This window comes from Pongo pygmaeus, chromosome 7, assembly GCF_028885625.2.
Source record: "Pongo pygmaeus isolate AG05252 chromosome 7, NHGRI_mPonPyg2-v2.0_pri, whole genome shotgun sequence".
In the NCBI taxonomy this organism is placed as follows: Eukaryota; Metazoa; Chordata; class Mammalia; order Primates; family Hominidae; genus Pongo; species Pongo pygmaeus.
This window is the reverse complement of record NC_072380.2, coordinates 115,920,064-115,937,570: the sequence shown is the minus strand read 5'-3', so window position 1 is coordinate 115,937,570 and position 17,507 is coordinate 115,920,064.

Below are 17,507 nucleotides of genomic sequence, written 5' to 3'. Positions count from 1 at the left end.
TGAGACTCCAGATGCACATGTGTTAAACCTATTTGCTGTGTCAATTTATCTTTTACTATCTTTTCTGTAATTTCCATAACTTTGGGCTTAAGTCTGAGTATTTTCTTCTGACCCATCTTCCAATTTGTTAAATCAGAAATAAATAAGTGAATGGACACTCTGGGCATGATATATACTCAATGAATGTTAGCTGTCATTATTAACCCCAATATAACATTGGAGGAAACTGAATCTTAGGGAGATCAAATATGTTTTCAAGGTTATACAGCTAGCAGGTGGTACAGCCAGGATTTAAACACAGAGTCCATAGACTTAGTTACCTTAATTATACTCTATCGCAATTACTGGAAAACTGGTAGGACACTGCAGATGTTTTGTGATTTACCTTGTTCTTGAGGGTTAATACTGGCTTTATGTGTGTGTGTGTGTGTGTGTGTGTGTGTGTGTGTGTTTTAAGGGCTTTGTCAGAATGGGGATCATTTCAATCTAATCCACTCTGCCTACACCATGTTTAATTTTGCTCAAAATATCTCCCAAATAGAAAGCTTAATCCTTATTTGTTATTCTGTAAATGCAATCAGTGGCAGCTCCCTACCCACAAGGAGATGAGAAGTGAAGCTAACAGTTTTCAAGCAAGCAGCCTGTGAGTCCAAAATTAACCCCATGCTGCTGCCATCATTGAGCCCTGAGGCTGAGATGTGGCTCTGGTGAAGGAAATGAATGAATCACCTTTTTTTTAAAAAAAAAATTAGTCTTCAGCTATTTGAAGCATCACCACTTTAAATAATGAAAGGAATTCAAAGGAAAAAAAATTAAAGAATAGTAATTTCTTTCTTTGTTGATAAAGCCCAAATATATCAATATTAACCTGCTGAGAAAGAAGAGAGGAAAAACCTTCAGATGATTCTCTAGGAACAGTTCTGCTTAACTAAAAGGCATAGATAGCTGGAAATCAGATATAAAACTGGAATGAGAGCAGACTACAAGGAAAGTATAATTATTATTTTGTCAAACCATCTGCTTCCCATCAAACACACAATACATACAAATATTATCCTTTATGCAGTAAGTTTAGTGATTCAATTCTGAGTCTCCAATCGTCAGGGTTTTTTTCATTTTATTTTTTTCCTAAAATATTATCTATTTTATCAGCTTTGCTTATCACTTCTACATATTGAGGACTAAGCTCTGATTTTTTATTTTACTTAAATTCCTATCTAAGGGGTCTGGGGAGTCATGCCCTACAAACCATAAATTCTCATCAGATGGGTTTTATTTGACCCTATATATTGTGACTAACTTTTCAGTCTGACTCTGGCATAACATTGCGAGACAAGGAAAAAATGTTTTACCTGAAAATATATTTCCTTGCCATACCTTGAAATTGCCCTGCAAAGTCTCTTGTGGGAAAAATCCACATTCTATAGAGAATGTGGATTTCTCCTTTGTTTTCCTTTGTTTCTTTCCAGATCCAGGAGGTAATCAACTAAGACGCAGGCACTCTTTTAAGTCTGATTAGAAATATTTTACAACCTGCTGTCTCTCTGAAGTCTGCTATCTGAGAGATTCCTCTGCACAATAAAACTTGGCCTCCACAGTCATTTATCTTAACCTGAATATTCCTTTCCATCAATCCCAGGTCTTCAAATAAACTCAACAAATTGTCAACCAGAAAAATGTTTAAATTAACCTATAGCATGGAAACCCCCACACCACCACCCCACTTTGAGTTGTTCTGCCTTTCTGAACCAAACCAATGTATTTCTTAAATGTGTTTAATAGGCCGGGCGTGGTGGCTCACACCTGTAATCCCAGCACTTTGGGAGGCCGAGGAGGGCAGATCATGAGGTCAAGAGATGGAGACCATCCTGGCCAACATGGTGAAACCCCGTCTCTACTAAAAATACAAAAATAAATTAGCTGGGCGGGGTGGCGCATGCCTGTAATCCCAGCTACTTGGGAGGCTGAGGCAGGAGTATTGCTTGAATCCAGGAGGCAGAGGTTGCAGTGAGCCAAGATCGCGCCACTACACTCCAGCCTGGGGACAGAGCGAGACTCCGTCTCAAAAAAAAAAAAAAAAATGTATTTGATTGATGTCTCATGCCTCCCTAAAAATATGCAAAACCAAGCTGTATCCCGACCACCTTGGGCACATGTTCTCAGGACCTCCTAAGGGTTGTGTCACAGGCCATGGTCACTCATATTTGGCTTGGAATAAATCTCTTCAAATATTTTAGAGTTTGACCCTCTTCATCAACAAGAAGACATCTGAATTTGTGTATCTTGTGTCTTTTATTTGCAACTACTTCTTGGAAATAACTGCTTCCTTATCCTGCCATCAGCCCAAATCAATTATATTTAAAAGTGAACATAATTCCAGCCAGGCGCGGTGGCTCACGCCTGTAATCCCAGAACTTTGGGAGGCCAAGGCGGGTAGATCATGAGGTCAGAAGTTCGAGACCAGCCTGATCAACATGGTGAAACCCCCATCTCTAATAAAAATACAAAAATTAGCCTGGCTTGGTGGCACGTGCCTGTAATCCCAGCTACTCAGGAGGCTGAGGCAGGAGAATCACTTGAATCTGGGAGGTGCAAGTTGCAGTGAGCCGAGATCACACCACTGCACTCCAGTGTGGGCAACAGAGCAAGACTCTGTCTCAAAAAAGAAAAAAAAAAAAAGTGAACATAATTCAACTCCCATCTGTAATGTAGAAAGCTGGAAAGAAGTTTGCTTCCATACTAACAAAAAGAAAACGCAGATAATCAACATAATCATAACTTTTCTTAAACCCATCAAGGATCTGCTATCACAGGGCAACAAAGTATACTGAAATCCAAAGAGAGCCAGAAACTTCCAAGGAGTGATAAGTGGGAATATTGACTCACTTGTGGCACAGCCTAGGAGGAAGAAACCCCAGGTGCCATGCAAGCAGATAAGAAGAATACAAGCATTTTTTAAGGATATTGCTAAAAGCTGAGTGTGAGCTAGTGAGAGAATTTAGAATCCCTGGAAGCTGCAGACACAAAGGGAAATCATACCTACTTGCAGGCTCTTCTCTGTGCATATCCATTTGGGGTATATAGTAAATAGGTGCTCAAAATATGTGTAGTGGAGAGCACTTGGTGTCTAAACAGAGCCATTTCACAGGGACAGGGAACATTTACAGGTGAAAACCAAGGACACCTTAGTAGAGAAAAAAAAATGTCACAGAAGACTATGTATAGCCTGAACATCAGGCACATATGCGTTTGTGTTTGGGAAGGAACATGAAGGAGTTGGTGGGGAACATGAATTCTCATTTAATTTACCTTGGAAATGAATGGTTTTAGGGGTCAACCATAGCGTGACTCTTCAACAATATCTAACTTGAGACATAGCAGTTGTTAGTATCATAATGGAAGGACACAGAGGAAGCAGAGTGAAATCGATACTGAGAAATGGTAGAGCAGGAAGACAAGGTGTGGCAGCTTTTTAATGTGGTTGTTCCCTTCTCAAAAAACGTTTTATCTATCATCCCCATCTACCTTAGCTTCTTCCACTGTCTTGCATGTGCAAATGTCAAATCCTTGATAGATCATCTCTTTCTCCCCTTGACTGATTGTCCCGCACTAAGTTTTTACCCCACTGCAGTGCATGGGATCAAAGCACAAAATAGCCCAGGAGAGTATCCCTAGGTTTGATTGATGGCTGTCCCTGTGCCAGATGCAAGCTATGCCTAACACTTGACATGGGCCTCCCATTTCTCAGGAAGCACAGTGTCATATGCCATGTTTTTCTTTGTTGGTACAGTTCTGACTTTACCACCCAAGCCACTTCATTTTAATAAACTTTCCACATTCCAAAATCAATATTTTGTGCTGCCCATGTTAACCACTGGGGTCAATTAGCAGCTTTGTTTTAAAAACTAGAAAAATAAACATACCCTATTTTATAATAGAATTGGTATTTTGAGGGAAAAGGCTCTGAGAAAATTTTTTGAGGTTTTATCAAATCCAAAATAAAACAAGTTAAAAGAAACTTACATCATAAGCAATCAAAAACATATTATTGCTCCTCAAATCCAAATGATAACACGAACCTTTGACTGCGGGGAAGAATAGAGGAATTGTGGCAGAAAAATGAAGACTAGAGAATTTAGCCGTGTGGTTCTTTAACTTTTAATATGGGGTAAATTTGATTTGAAAGAAAACATATATAAAAGTATTTCATTTATACTTCAGTTATACATGGGATTGCTATGTGCATTTTTTTAAGTGCGCCTTGACCTACCGTAGTTAATCCTTAGTACTAGACATGGGCATGATTTGAAGGGTACTAGAAATATCCCACAACCCAAAATAATTATCTTTATACTTTGGTACAAAAACATATCAGAGCAACCCCTAGAGAGAATCTTCCTAGAATTCCATGACTGGTAAATTTCCCTGTCACCACCTTATGGGCCAAGGCTTTTTCTTTTTATTATCCTTGTATGTCTCTTGCTTTCCCTGCTTTCTGGCTCCCGTTATTTCAGCCCAGTCAGTCACTTGGGTTTTAATATGACATTGTTCTACAGTGAGGAAATTTCAGAATACTCAGAGTCACAGGAAAACAGTCTGGCTACTTGAACTAGCTTTGATGCTTCTTAACTCACTAAACCCAATTTTAATAGATTGTTCCTCAAAATTCATTGCCAGGTCAGCTGGTAATTCAGCTTAGTCCTGGCCACCAGTTACTGCTTTCACTCCCAATTGAAGATAAAATGTTTTCTGCAACCTTCGGATACTGTTTGGGCAGTTGTATTTAATATTTGGATTCCATCCTAAAGCTCTTTATCAAATTTCTCATCTCAAGGTTCCTTCGGTCTGCTTAGATGAAGTGATTGAAGCTGCTGCTTCTTTTCAAGGCTTTTCTAGATAACTGATCTGTATAAAGCTTATGCCCTTCTCTCATTGGACCCTCTAAGCATCCTTACAACCTCCTGTCTCAGCTCCAGTTTCCCATGCTTCCTGAGCTTTTCCCAAGTGTTTCTGTAAGTAACATCCAGATTTAATTCTATCCATTCTTTTCTCTCATACTTATATCTCTAGTCTTCTCCTGTCAGTATTTTCAGAACCTTCATCCTATACCACTTGGTACAAGATAAAGCCCATTTACATCTCAATTATTACTGCCTCCATATAAACAGGAGTACTACATCTTTAAACCCACACACTCATTGAGGGAAGAGTTATCTTTTTGAATCACAAGTTTTAATCAACCGAAACCTGGTTAGCAACAACAATTACATTACAATTGAGCACCTGATTGAGATAAGAAGGTCTTATTATAGGGCATGGACTAGAGCCAGGGAGTAGAGATGCTGAGGAATTGCATAGAAGAGTGTAGTAATTCATTAAGGCTCCAAATAGGATATAGCTATCCTATATATAATTATATATCCTATATATAATTTGGGGGTAAAATCAAGGAAAAGTTAACTTGATATTAAAACTAATAAAAATTAGATGCACCTGCAGAAATAACTCCCATTAAGTGGTTTATAAACAAGCTCAAATAGAGCCACTGTCTCTTAGTCCAATTAAGGAAGTCTCTGGATTTTTCAAAAAGCTGTAGTGTACTCAGTGATATTGTCAAATGCCTCAGATTACTGTTGTGCTGCCATACAGGAGGAGAAAAGAAATGCAAGAAAACAAATTGATACTAGTTTTATCCAGCCCTTCCAGAGGGAAGGGCACTTTCACTTTAGAAGACCAATGTCAATGTCTACGTAAGAATACACCTAAAATAGACCAGGGCAAGCTACATCTAATTTTATAAAAATAGCCAGTAATTATATCTAACTATTTTTGTTGTAATTATTTTCATCAAGTGTTGTAATAGGCAGAAAGAACTAGGAAGAGGAGTGCCTAGGAATGTCATGGAGAGGAAAATAATGCACATTTGTTTAGTTCAAGATGGAGAAATAAATTCCCAAATGGAAGTTTTCAAGAGAGATGCAGCTCAGGAGTGGGTGAACAGAAAGAAAGGCTGGAGAAAGGCAAGGGTGACCTACTGATAAGAGAATGTTAGGATGAGACATAATCACAGGGAGTGCATTTGTAGATAAATGCTGAATCTGAATGCTTGAGCGAAGAGGAAAATTGAGAGAAGATGTCCCATGGAGAGGTTGCCATAGTAAGCATTTTTCCAAATGAAGTTGATGCTTTGTTATGTCAAGTGATGGAGGGGTAAGCATTTATGAGTATAACCAGTCAAATAAAGTAGGAGATAGGGAATAGAATGAGATTCGTTGGATGGGTCAAATCAACTATAAAGACACATTGTGCAAATGCTGCTAAAACTTTGTTACTAATATAAGGTGAGAAATAAATTCCCAAATTTTAGTCTTTGAGTTCTACCCTCATCATCTTTGCCATATTCTCATACCATTCTTATCTGCTTAATATAATTCTTTAAAACAAATTAAAAAATTTTTACACTTTAGCTTTATTCTAAGCCACAATATCTAGGACACCAGGAGTTTGATAAGCTAGTTAGGTCTTTTGCTAACACACATTAACATAAATGTATAACCTTAAAAATAAAAGCTCTTCACCTGGGTAAAAGCTAAAATCAACCTAGGTACTACTGGTGAAACCGAGATCCCACTCTGAGAAACCCTGAAATATATATTGTTTGTCCACAGTAATGTTGTAGTTTGGAGTGCAGGAAGGGAAGTACTAAATGCACTTAGGACTCACTTCACTTTTGCTTCAGACTTGATCTTGCTTTTGTTTGTTTGTTTGTTTGTTTGAGATGGAGTTTCACTCGTTGCCCAGGCTGGAGTGCAATGGCATGATCTTGGCTCACTGCAACATCCACCTACTGAGTTCAATCGATTCTCCTGCCTCAGCCTCCCAAGCAGCTGGGATTATAGGCACGTGCCAACATGACCCGCTAATTTTTGTGTTTTTAGTAGAGATGGGGTTTCACTAAGTTGGCCAGGCTGGTCTTAAACTCCTGACCTCAGGTGATCCACCCCCATCAGCCTCCCAAAGTGCTGGGATTACAGGCATGAGCCAAGGCGCCCAGCCTCTCAATCTTGCTTTTTTGAGAGAAAAAAAAGCAGGAGAAAATAAAGTATCACTAACTTCCTCCTACATGGATGGCTCCAGAGCTTATTTTAAGTTATTGAAACTGCTGGATTACTGGAAGTATAAGCCCTCTAGAGGAGCAGCAATTTGGTAACTGGGCTTTAGATTAAGAGAAAAGCATTATCTTCTCTGATATGGGTAAAACTACAGGTCTCCTGATAGATTCTCCTAAATAGATACTCTGAATATACTTCTATCAGGTCTACAAAAGAGAAAAGCTGTATGGGAATGAACAGGTACCTATTGAAAGACAGAGCTCTTTGAGGAAAATCAACTAATATTTATGCAAGTACACTCATACTGTGAGTTAAGAGAGGCAGGTGAAGATCCCTCCTACCTGGACCCATCACACACCCTTCTACTGTTTTCACCATAGTGCAGCACCAACAATTTGTTCTCTCAAATGGATTTGCCACTAAGAGAAAGAAGTAGCAAATAGCCAATACTGGCATCTGGGGAGATGTAAATTCTGCCTCCTATAAGTTCTGAAATTGGCCTCCTGACTTATAAAGCATACTTTTGTGAGTTAAGTTAGAATGAATGTGTTCCCCCTAAACTTGCACACTTTGTAGGAAGTAAAAAAAAAAAATCTAGTTTTTCAGCCCAGAAAGCTAAAAGTCAATGATTCCTCTACCAAGAAAATTTATATCACTTGCATTTGGGGCCCAGTCTAGTCAGAGGGATGTGCTTTCATTGAAACTTCAGTAAGTACAATAGATACTAAAAACAAACTTAATCTCTAGTCTAATTTTCCAAAGGCTGGCCTTGTATATTGGATATCATTATGAGGGCAGTCCTACTACATTTCAAAGCTATCACTTATATCTTACTGGTGGAGGCTCTGTCATGATATTCAATGAAAGCTATTCACTAATGAAGCTGTTTAAGAAATAAAATGAGTTTATGTGGCAGGTAAAGTATTTTCAACATAGCAAAGACTGGTTTGTGCTGCAAGTCTTCATTTGGTAAGAAGCTTGGCACCTTGTCCTTGAACCATCTATCTTCCAAGTCCAAGGGATATGCTGACCTTCTTGTTAAATTGTCTTTTTCTCACTTAGCTCATCAGTTAACATTCTCTGCTAATTAGATGCTAAGAGGACAATGTGATGTCTAGGTAGCAGAACTCAGGACCAACATCTAATTATATAGTACTGAAAACAAAAAGTCTTTGGCACTAGGTAAGTGCTCTCTGGAGCAGATTAGTGCATAAACTATATTCCTTTTCAACATTTCATTTCAGTTAGTCATGCTGAAAACTTCACATAAGTATTTGATGTCATAAAACTCGTAGAAGAAAACATAATGGTAAATATTCAGGACCTTAGATTTGGCAATGAATTCTTAGATATGACACCAAAAGCATGAACAACAAAAGAAAAACCAAATTGGACTTTTTCAAAATCTAAAACTTTTGAGCATCAAGGGACATTATCAAGAAATTGAAAAGACAGCTCATATAATAGGAGAGAATATTTGCAAACTGTGTATCTGACAAAGGAATTATTTCCAGAATATATACAGAACTCAACAATAGAAAGACAAACAACCCAATTTAAAAATGGGCAAAGAGGCCAGGTGCGGTGGCTCACACTTGCATTTCCAGCACTTTGGGAGGTCAAGGTGGGTGGATCACAAGGTCAGGAGTTTGAGACCAGCCTGGCCAACACAGTGAAACCCTGTCTCTACTAAAAATACAAAAATTAGCTGGGTGTGGTGGCAGGTGCCTGTAATCCCAGCTACTCGGGAGGCTGAGGCAGGAGAATCTCTGGAACCCGGGAGGCGAAGGTTGCAGTGAGCCGAGATCGCGCCACTGCACTCCAGCCTGCGCAACAGAGCTAGATTCCAACTCAAAAAAAAAAAAAAAAAAAAAATTGGCAAAGAACTCGTATAGACATTTCCCTAAAGAAGATATGCAAATGGCCAACAAGCACATGAAAAGATGCTCAACAGTGTTAGTCATTAAGGAAATGCAAGTCAAAACAACAATGAGATGCAACTTTATATTTACTTGGATGGCTATCATTTTCTTTAAAAAGCAAAATAAGCATTGGTAAAGATGTGAACAAATTAGAACACTTGTATGTTGCTAGGGGTATGTAAAATGGTGTAGCTGCTACACCATTTACATACAACAAACAGTGTGGTTGTTCCTCAAAAGGCTAAACATAAAATCACCCTATGACCCAGCAATTCTATTCCTGGGTATATAGACAAAAAAATTTAAAATAAGTACTCAAGCTCTTGTACATGAATGTCTACAGCAGCACTTAGTCACAATAGCTCAAAGGTGAAAACCACATAGATGTCCGTGAATGAAAGAATGGATAAACAAAATGTGGTATATGAACACAATGGAATATTATTCAGCCATAAAAAGAAATGAAGTACTGATACATGCTATGACATGGATGAACCTCGAAAACAGTATGCTAAGTAGAAGAAGCCAAACACAGAAGTTCACATATATGATTCCATTTAGTTGAGATATCCAGAATATGTAAATCCATAGAGACAGAAAGCAGATTAGTGGTTGCGTCAGGCTGGAAGGAGAGAATAATTTTGAGTGACTGGGTTTTCTTTTCTTTTTTTTTTTTTTTTTTTGTAGAGATGGAGTCTCACTGTCCCCCAGACTGGAGTGCTGGAGTGCTGGAGTACAGTGGTGCGATCTCGGCTCACTGCAACCTCCGCCTCCCGAGTTCAAGCAATTCTCCTACCTCAGCCTCCCAAGTAGCTGGGACTACAGGCGCACGCCACTATGCCCGGCTAATTTCTTTTGTATTTTAGTAGAGACGGGGTTTCACCATGTTGCCCAGGCTGGTCTCGAACTCCTGAGCTCAGGCAATCCACATGCCTTGGCCTCCCAAAGTGCTAGGATTACAGGCGTGAGCCACCACACTTGGCCAATATGTACAGGGTTTTCCTTTTGGGTGATGAAAATGTTTTGGAACTTGATAAGTTAGTGGTTGTAGAACATGGTGAATATATAAAATGTCACTGAATTGTATACTTTAAACTGGACAATTTTATGTTATGTGAATTTAACCTCAATTTAAAACAAAAAGCAGTTGACGGTTGTTATTGAATGATCTGATGTGCAAATTTGAAGCCAGAATCAGCGAACAATTGATGGAGAATTGATTCAGAACAGGTGGCATTAACGAACTAGACTGGCTATCTGAAGTGACTGCGAGATCACGGGGAACTCGATAGTGTCAGATGACAAAGCTGATAGATACATGGCATTGCAGCTGATAGCTTAGAAACTATAGAAGTACATCTACTATTCTGTGGAGTACTTATTAGGACCAGACAGAGTCCACAAAAAAGGTGCTTTGGAAGAGTTGTACCTCATTCTACTAAAAACAGAGGAGCCTGTCAAGAGAGCGAGTTCTATTTTGTATCTATTCAATACAAAATTGAGGCAGAAGAATTAAGAATCCTTACAGAGAGGATGTACTTTCCACTTTATAGAAGTCAGTTTCATTACCTTCCAAAGAAAATGCCTTGATATGATAAGCCACCTGAACCCTGCCCCTTCATGGTCTGTAATCGGCCTCATTTCCAAACTGGTTAAAAGTTATTATCACCCAGAGGATGATTCTTGAACTGTGTTACTTGCACATCTTGATAATGAACGACTGTTTGCATAATACCAAACTATCACTTCTTTTTCATCCTTTCGAAAGGTCCAACTTACTTACTGAATCAAAGAAAAGTTATAATGATTATTACAGATAAAACAATCTCACCTAAAAGAGATAAATGAAATGGAAAGTATTCACTTACCCTTTGGAGTGGGGGGTGGCTTTTAGACTGAAACTTAAAAACAAGTCTTGTCATTAGGATGTTTTCTTGGTTGTTAAGTATTCAGAAAATCAAACTAACACTGGCTTAAGCTGAAAGTAATTTATTTGTCTCATAATTAGAAGACAGGAGACAGCAGGTTGGATCTCCTGGTGAATGATGACCTAGAAGACCCTGGCCTTTTCTGTTTTTCATTTCACCATCCTTCACCTTATTCTTTTGGACTCATGGTCACAATATGGTCGCCACAGTAACAGGTATCAGGTTCACATTTAAGGCATAAAGAAGTGGCGGGGGAAGAGGGAGCACCAACAACATCTGTTCCTATATTAAGAAAGAAATGCTTTCCTAGAAAAAGAAACCTCACAGTAGACTTCTGCTTATGCCACATTAGCCAGAACAGATTCACATGGCCACCCCTAGGTGCAAGGGAGGTAGAAAAAAAATATTCAGCATTTTCAGCCTCTCTAGTGGAGGACTGCAGATAGAGAAGAGGGCTGGGAATGGGCTTTAGGCTAGCCAGCTTTCACTATTTACCACACTTTTCCTTGTACAAATGTAAAAGAGATTCTTAGATGAAGAAATAAAATAACTGATTTTAGGCCCAGTAAACAAGAACATGAACAGTGTTGTGATTTTTATTTCAGCTGTCCACCTAGGAAGTATGTAGTGGCTTAAGTTTCACTACATCACAGGAAAAAAGAAAACTGACATTTTACCCTTAATGATTTGTGGCCTTACTTTTCAGGTCCTAAAAGATCTTGATGTATATTGACCTATTTGGTTTTACTACATTTAAGAGAAAGACACTGTGGGTTGGGGATGGGGGAGATGAGAAACAAGCTACATGATCATTTACTCACCTAAATTTAGAACTTTAAGGGGTCATGATTTGGATTCCAGGATATTTGGTAAGACACTCTTTCTCTACTATTCTCCCTACTTTTAAATGCCCAGTTAAATACACGCACGCACACACACACATGCAAAGTAATATCAACATAGTCACCACCAGCATAGGAGAAGAAAGCAATTTTCTAAACGTTGGCCTGGGCAAATTAAGGTTGTGACTGAATCCCTAATGTCAGGAAAATTATTATTTCCCTGGGGAATACAAATCTCTTTTAAGTTATCACACCTAAAAACTGGATTTATGCACCAATATTTCAGAGAACAGTGGTCAGATTTATGACATAAAATTCATTCAATTTATAAAATAATCAAGCGTCCTCTTTGTTATCCACAGAACCTATCTTACCCGACCAGACAAAATAAGCTTAACCTTGACAAATTTTCTCCCTGCAGCAAATGCTTGCATCAACTGGCAGATTTTCCCAGCTGTGTTTCGTAATTACTTTCTGAATTTTGAAGAACAGATTAAATGACTACATAAGGATCTGAATATTACCATCCACAAATCTTTGTGCTAACTGATTACTATGAGTTTTTATTAAATGGGTTTTCCATGTTTCATAAGCATTTCCTGTGCTGGTGCAGCTTTTGTGATACTGCATATTGCCTCTGACAAATGATTCAAAAAATAAAATATTAGCTTTAAAGAAAATGAAGCCAACCATGTGGTAGAGTAGATTTCAAGGAAGACTTTTATAGTATCCTAGGGGGAAGAACTTTAAAAACACATTTTCCAAGGCAAAAAGCACATAAATGTTAAAATAAGTTTTACCAAAGGAACAAAAGCCTTTATGGAATTCAACATTTATAGGTTTAACATTTCAGCTTTAGAAACTTGGGTTACAACTGTGATAGAAATTATCTGTAAATACCACTTACAGGCAAAATATATTCTCTTATAGTAGGTTGAAATGGTCTTCTAATCAGCTAGCCAAAGGGCACAGTTTGTCTCTATGGCAACCATCTTTTTCATTTATTGCAACCTCTGAAGAAAGAACACACTGTGTACAGCTGGGTAATGCAGTTGTCCTAGACTTCAATAAATTTGCTTTTCCATGCTATTTACAGATTTCTATCATATCTACAATCTTAGTCATTAAGGTTGAGAGATACACAGGGTCTTCATAAAGTTCTTCTACAGATATGTGGTAATATTAATCCCCTTTGACAAACTCCTACAGTACAATGTTTTATGTTTGGAAAGTACATTCTAATCACTTCCATTTATCTTCTCAATATCCGTAAGATGGAATAACTTCTGGACAGGGAAAGTGCTGGTTAATATGGAAGGCAGAGGAGGCTGCTGCCTTTGATAGAGATTTTATAACAACAATAGGAGGTTGAGAAGACAGATCATCTTGTCACAAATGCCATAATAAAGGGGACAGCCAAGGACGCCAAACTGAGAACCTAATATTGGAACCCAGGGAAAGAGTTAGACCTACTAACTTTTGAGTCCAGAGAGAAAAGCCCATGATTGTTGAGCTTAGTGTGTTGGGCACTGGTAGAGTAGTTTACATACTTTATTGTCACTGAAATCTCATAACAGTCCTGTAAAAACGCTATTATTTCCCTCATTTTTCAGATAAGGACAGGAGGTTTATGGAAATTTCTTAATAAGGGTTAGGTATCTTTTCTGCTATTATCCATTATGATGATATTTAATGAATGATGACCATTCATTCACTCATTCTGTATTCCTGCTACAAATATTTAATGTACAACTATTTAATGTAAGGCACTGTGCTAGTCATTGAGTAAATCAAAATAAACAAGGCCACCATAAGCCCTACCGTCATAGAATTCTTTGCTAGTCTATGTGGCACAGAGTCTGTGTTCAAAATGATAATAGCAAATACTTGCATAGCATGTATTATATACAGGTGCTGTTCTGTTTGACATATATTACTTCATTTAATTCTCCTAACAGCCCTTTAAGGTAAGTATTTCTACTGTCTTACAAATGAGGAAACTCTGTCATGACTAGAGGTTGAGCAATCTACTCGAAGTTACACTCCTTGTCATTGGCAAAGTCAGGATTTGAACTCAAGGTCCAACCTGAGGGACCACTATGTTAATTACTATACCATTCCACCTCTCCAAAATGGAGTGTTGAAATAGGTTGATTAGATACTTCTCTCATGACTCTCAGGGCTGTAGGATGTTAAATGTGGGATATTTTTCTCTAAGGGAATCTGAAATGAGAAAATAATAACATAATATCTCCTCAGGGTATAGGAAAAAGGGAGAGTTTTGGTGGATGTGACAAAGTAGAGAGGTCAGGAATTGGAGAATACAAATGAGGATAAGACAGGCATAGTCCATGTCCTCTTAGGGCTCGCAGTTAGCAGAGAAGTGCCATAGGATTATGTGACAAAGACATTCCTGCCCTGTGGGGTCAAGAGAGTTTCCTCTGAGAAAATGATGTTTGAGCAGACCTGAAGAATGTGAGACAAGCCCTAAGGGCAGAGGAGACAATTTGTGGAAGGTCTCAAGGCAGGAAAAAATAAAATGTGATCAAAGAATTAAGAGAAATCCACCATAGACATAGAGGAGGAGTGTAGCATGAGATGGAACCCAAGATGTTGATGGAGAGGGTAGAGCCTTGATAATGCATGTTAAAAACTTTGGACTTTATTATAATGGCAATAGCAAGCCAGTGAAAGATTTTTTTAAGCAGGAGAGTTGTGAGAGAAATTTGCTCTTTAAAAAGGTCACTTTGGTTAAAGAGTGGAGAACAAATTAAAAGGGAACAAATGTGCATAAAAGACAGATTGGGGGCCATTGCTATAGTCTGAATGAGAGATGATGGTGAGCTAGATTGGGGTGTTGGCAGTGGTGATGAAGAGAAGAGGAAAGATTGAAAGATGTTTAGAAGATGTTTAGGACCTTGTAACTTGATGAAGGGACAGCCAAGGACATCCAAAGGTATAAGTCTACTGTCTGGGTAATAACTAAGTGAATTAGTAGAGCAATGCTATTGTGTTGCAGGGCAGGTAAAATGTATGGCTGCTGGATGAGAAGTCAGGGATCGATGGCCTGAGATGACAGAAGGGAAGAATGCTGGTGGTTGTGGGCAGAGTTTGCAAACTGGGGGGGCCCCTAAAGCTTCTTTGGCACTTTCAAATATACTTCTTAAACATTTTACTAAAATTCATTTGAGCTATCTGGTACAGATTTACTGCTCAAGACAGAATTTAAAGAATAGAGAATTTGAAGAATGGAGAATAGTTGTTAGTACATTGATATATTAATCAATTATAAATATAATACAAATATAAAGAAAATACAAATATTTTCTTCATCAAAACGCAAATCAACTTTAAACTGAAGTCCCCTTTACTTAAGAAGTCATCACTGCTGACATTAGTACTCTTCTACTTGACTTCCTCTGGAAAGGCAGTTCACAACCTACCTGAAATTACCTTATGAGAGATTATTTGTAAGACCACTGTTTGACTCCTGGCATACATAAATATATATATATAATTTTATATATTATATATATTCTCTGAAAAAATATATATTATATATAAATATATATTAAATATATTATAAATATATATTTAATATATTATATATAAATATATATTATATAATTAATATGTATTATATAAATTATATATTATATATATTTTTATATGTATTATATATATATATTTTTTTTTTCAGAGAAAGGATCTCACTCTATCGCCCAGGCTAAAGTCCAGTGGTGTGATCAGAACTCACTGCAGCCCCAAACTTCTGAGCTCAAGCAATCCTCCCACCTGAGCCTCCTGAGTAGCAGCTAGGACTACAGGCATGCCACTATGCCTAGGACTTTTTTTCTTTCGTAGAGACAAGATCTCATTATGTTACCCAGGGTGTTCTCAAACTCCTGGCCTCAAGTGATCCTCTGGCCTTGGCCTCCCAAAGCTCTGAGATTATAGACATGAGCCACTGCACCAGGCCCCTATATTTTCCAATGAACAAACAAGATATAAATTGTGGATAAATTTCCAAACCAGCTCACAAGAACTTATTTTAAGCCTTAATGTAGTTAGAATAGGAATTTCTTTTTTTCCCTTTTTTCTTTTAAAACTGACAAAGACAATAGAATAGGAATTTGGATGTGTTGCAGGGCAGGTGGGAGAGGCTGAATGCTATTGTGTTGTGGGGCAGGTAGGCCGTATGACAGCTGGAGAAGGCAGGGATTGATGGCCTGAGATAACAGTGGGAAGAATGTTGGTGGACCTCTTCATGCTGAAGAGATCCATCACAATTACTGAATAAACTCAATTGAGCACATGATGTGGTAGATGCTGTTTATGTGCTGAGAAATTAACAATAAGCAATGCAGTCCCCTGTAGTCTAGCTGAAAATAAGGGACTAAGGGTAGGAAGTTGTGACAAGAAGGTTTCCATTCCTCTTCTATCTTTCCTTATTTCTTTATCCTAAGAAGTGGAAAGCAGAAATTGGGCATGGAATGTAGAATAGTGGAATTTACTAAAATAACAATGTGACAGGCTTTCCTTCCTGCCTCTTCTCCCCTTCCCAGATGCTGACTAAAGTTTTCCCTTCCTTCATGCTCCTTCTCTCTGCAGAATCACCCTTCCTTCGCCAACTGGGGCTAACTAGTGCATCAGTGGTAGGAATGTAGGAAGGGGCAGGAGTTGAGAAAAAAAAAATGGTCTTGGGAAGAACAAGACACAGTTACCAAGAAAAAAAAAAAAGAGAGAGAGAGCGAGAGAAGGAAATGTACAGCCCCAATAGGAGGAAAAATATTCCTATCCAAACCAGAAGCAGCAGCTCAAATGCAAAATACTCAGATCAAGATAGTACAGGGCTTACCTTCTTTGCAGCATTTCCCACCAATTTTTTTTTAAGAAAAATAATTCTTAGGAAGGCAAGATTTACTTAAGAAAAGCTAATTAGTTAGAACCCTCTCTAATGTAACTTCTAAAAGGTAGATTTCTAGTTAATTGGCCAAGGACTATACACATCTAGGTTACAGCATCAGAAACTGACTTTTGCTAACTTCAGTAGAAAAGGAATTTGTTGCAAAGGTATAGGATGGCTCACAGATTGGACAGGAAGGCTGGATTTGAAGGCTAGAAATGTGATAGGGGCCAGGGAAGGTTAGGGAGAAGGAACCAGGCCAAGGTCCTACTGCAGGAATGGTCTGTTTGGGATGTCTCAATGGACATGACTGCCACTGCTGTAACTAGATGAACCTCCCTGTCACTTCAAAGCTGTCTCTGCACACTGGCTTCACTAACCCCAGATGCAAAGTCCTGGGCAGGAACATCCAATTGGCTTTGCCCCTAATGGAGTGGGGAAAGGAAGTCTCTGGCTCCATCATTTCCAAGAATTACATAGTACGGATTCCATCAAAATAGATGCTGTGCAGCCAGGGAAAGGACAAATGTTCATTCACACTGCTTATGATAATTTATAAAAGTATTATGGTAATAAAGGGGTAGAATTTCAGCCAAGGATTTCAGAAATGTTTTTAAGGGCAGCAAAAGAGCTCTGCCCATGAGTTACCTCCACTGATCAACTCAAATAACAAACACCACTCAGGCCTACCCTTGACTTTCTTAGATCTTGAAGCAGATATCTTTGTCAAGATTGCTACTTGCCTAGGGCACAGCATTGTCTCATTAGAAATCCTCAGCTCTAAATATGTGGGTGTG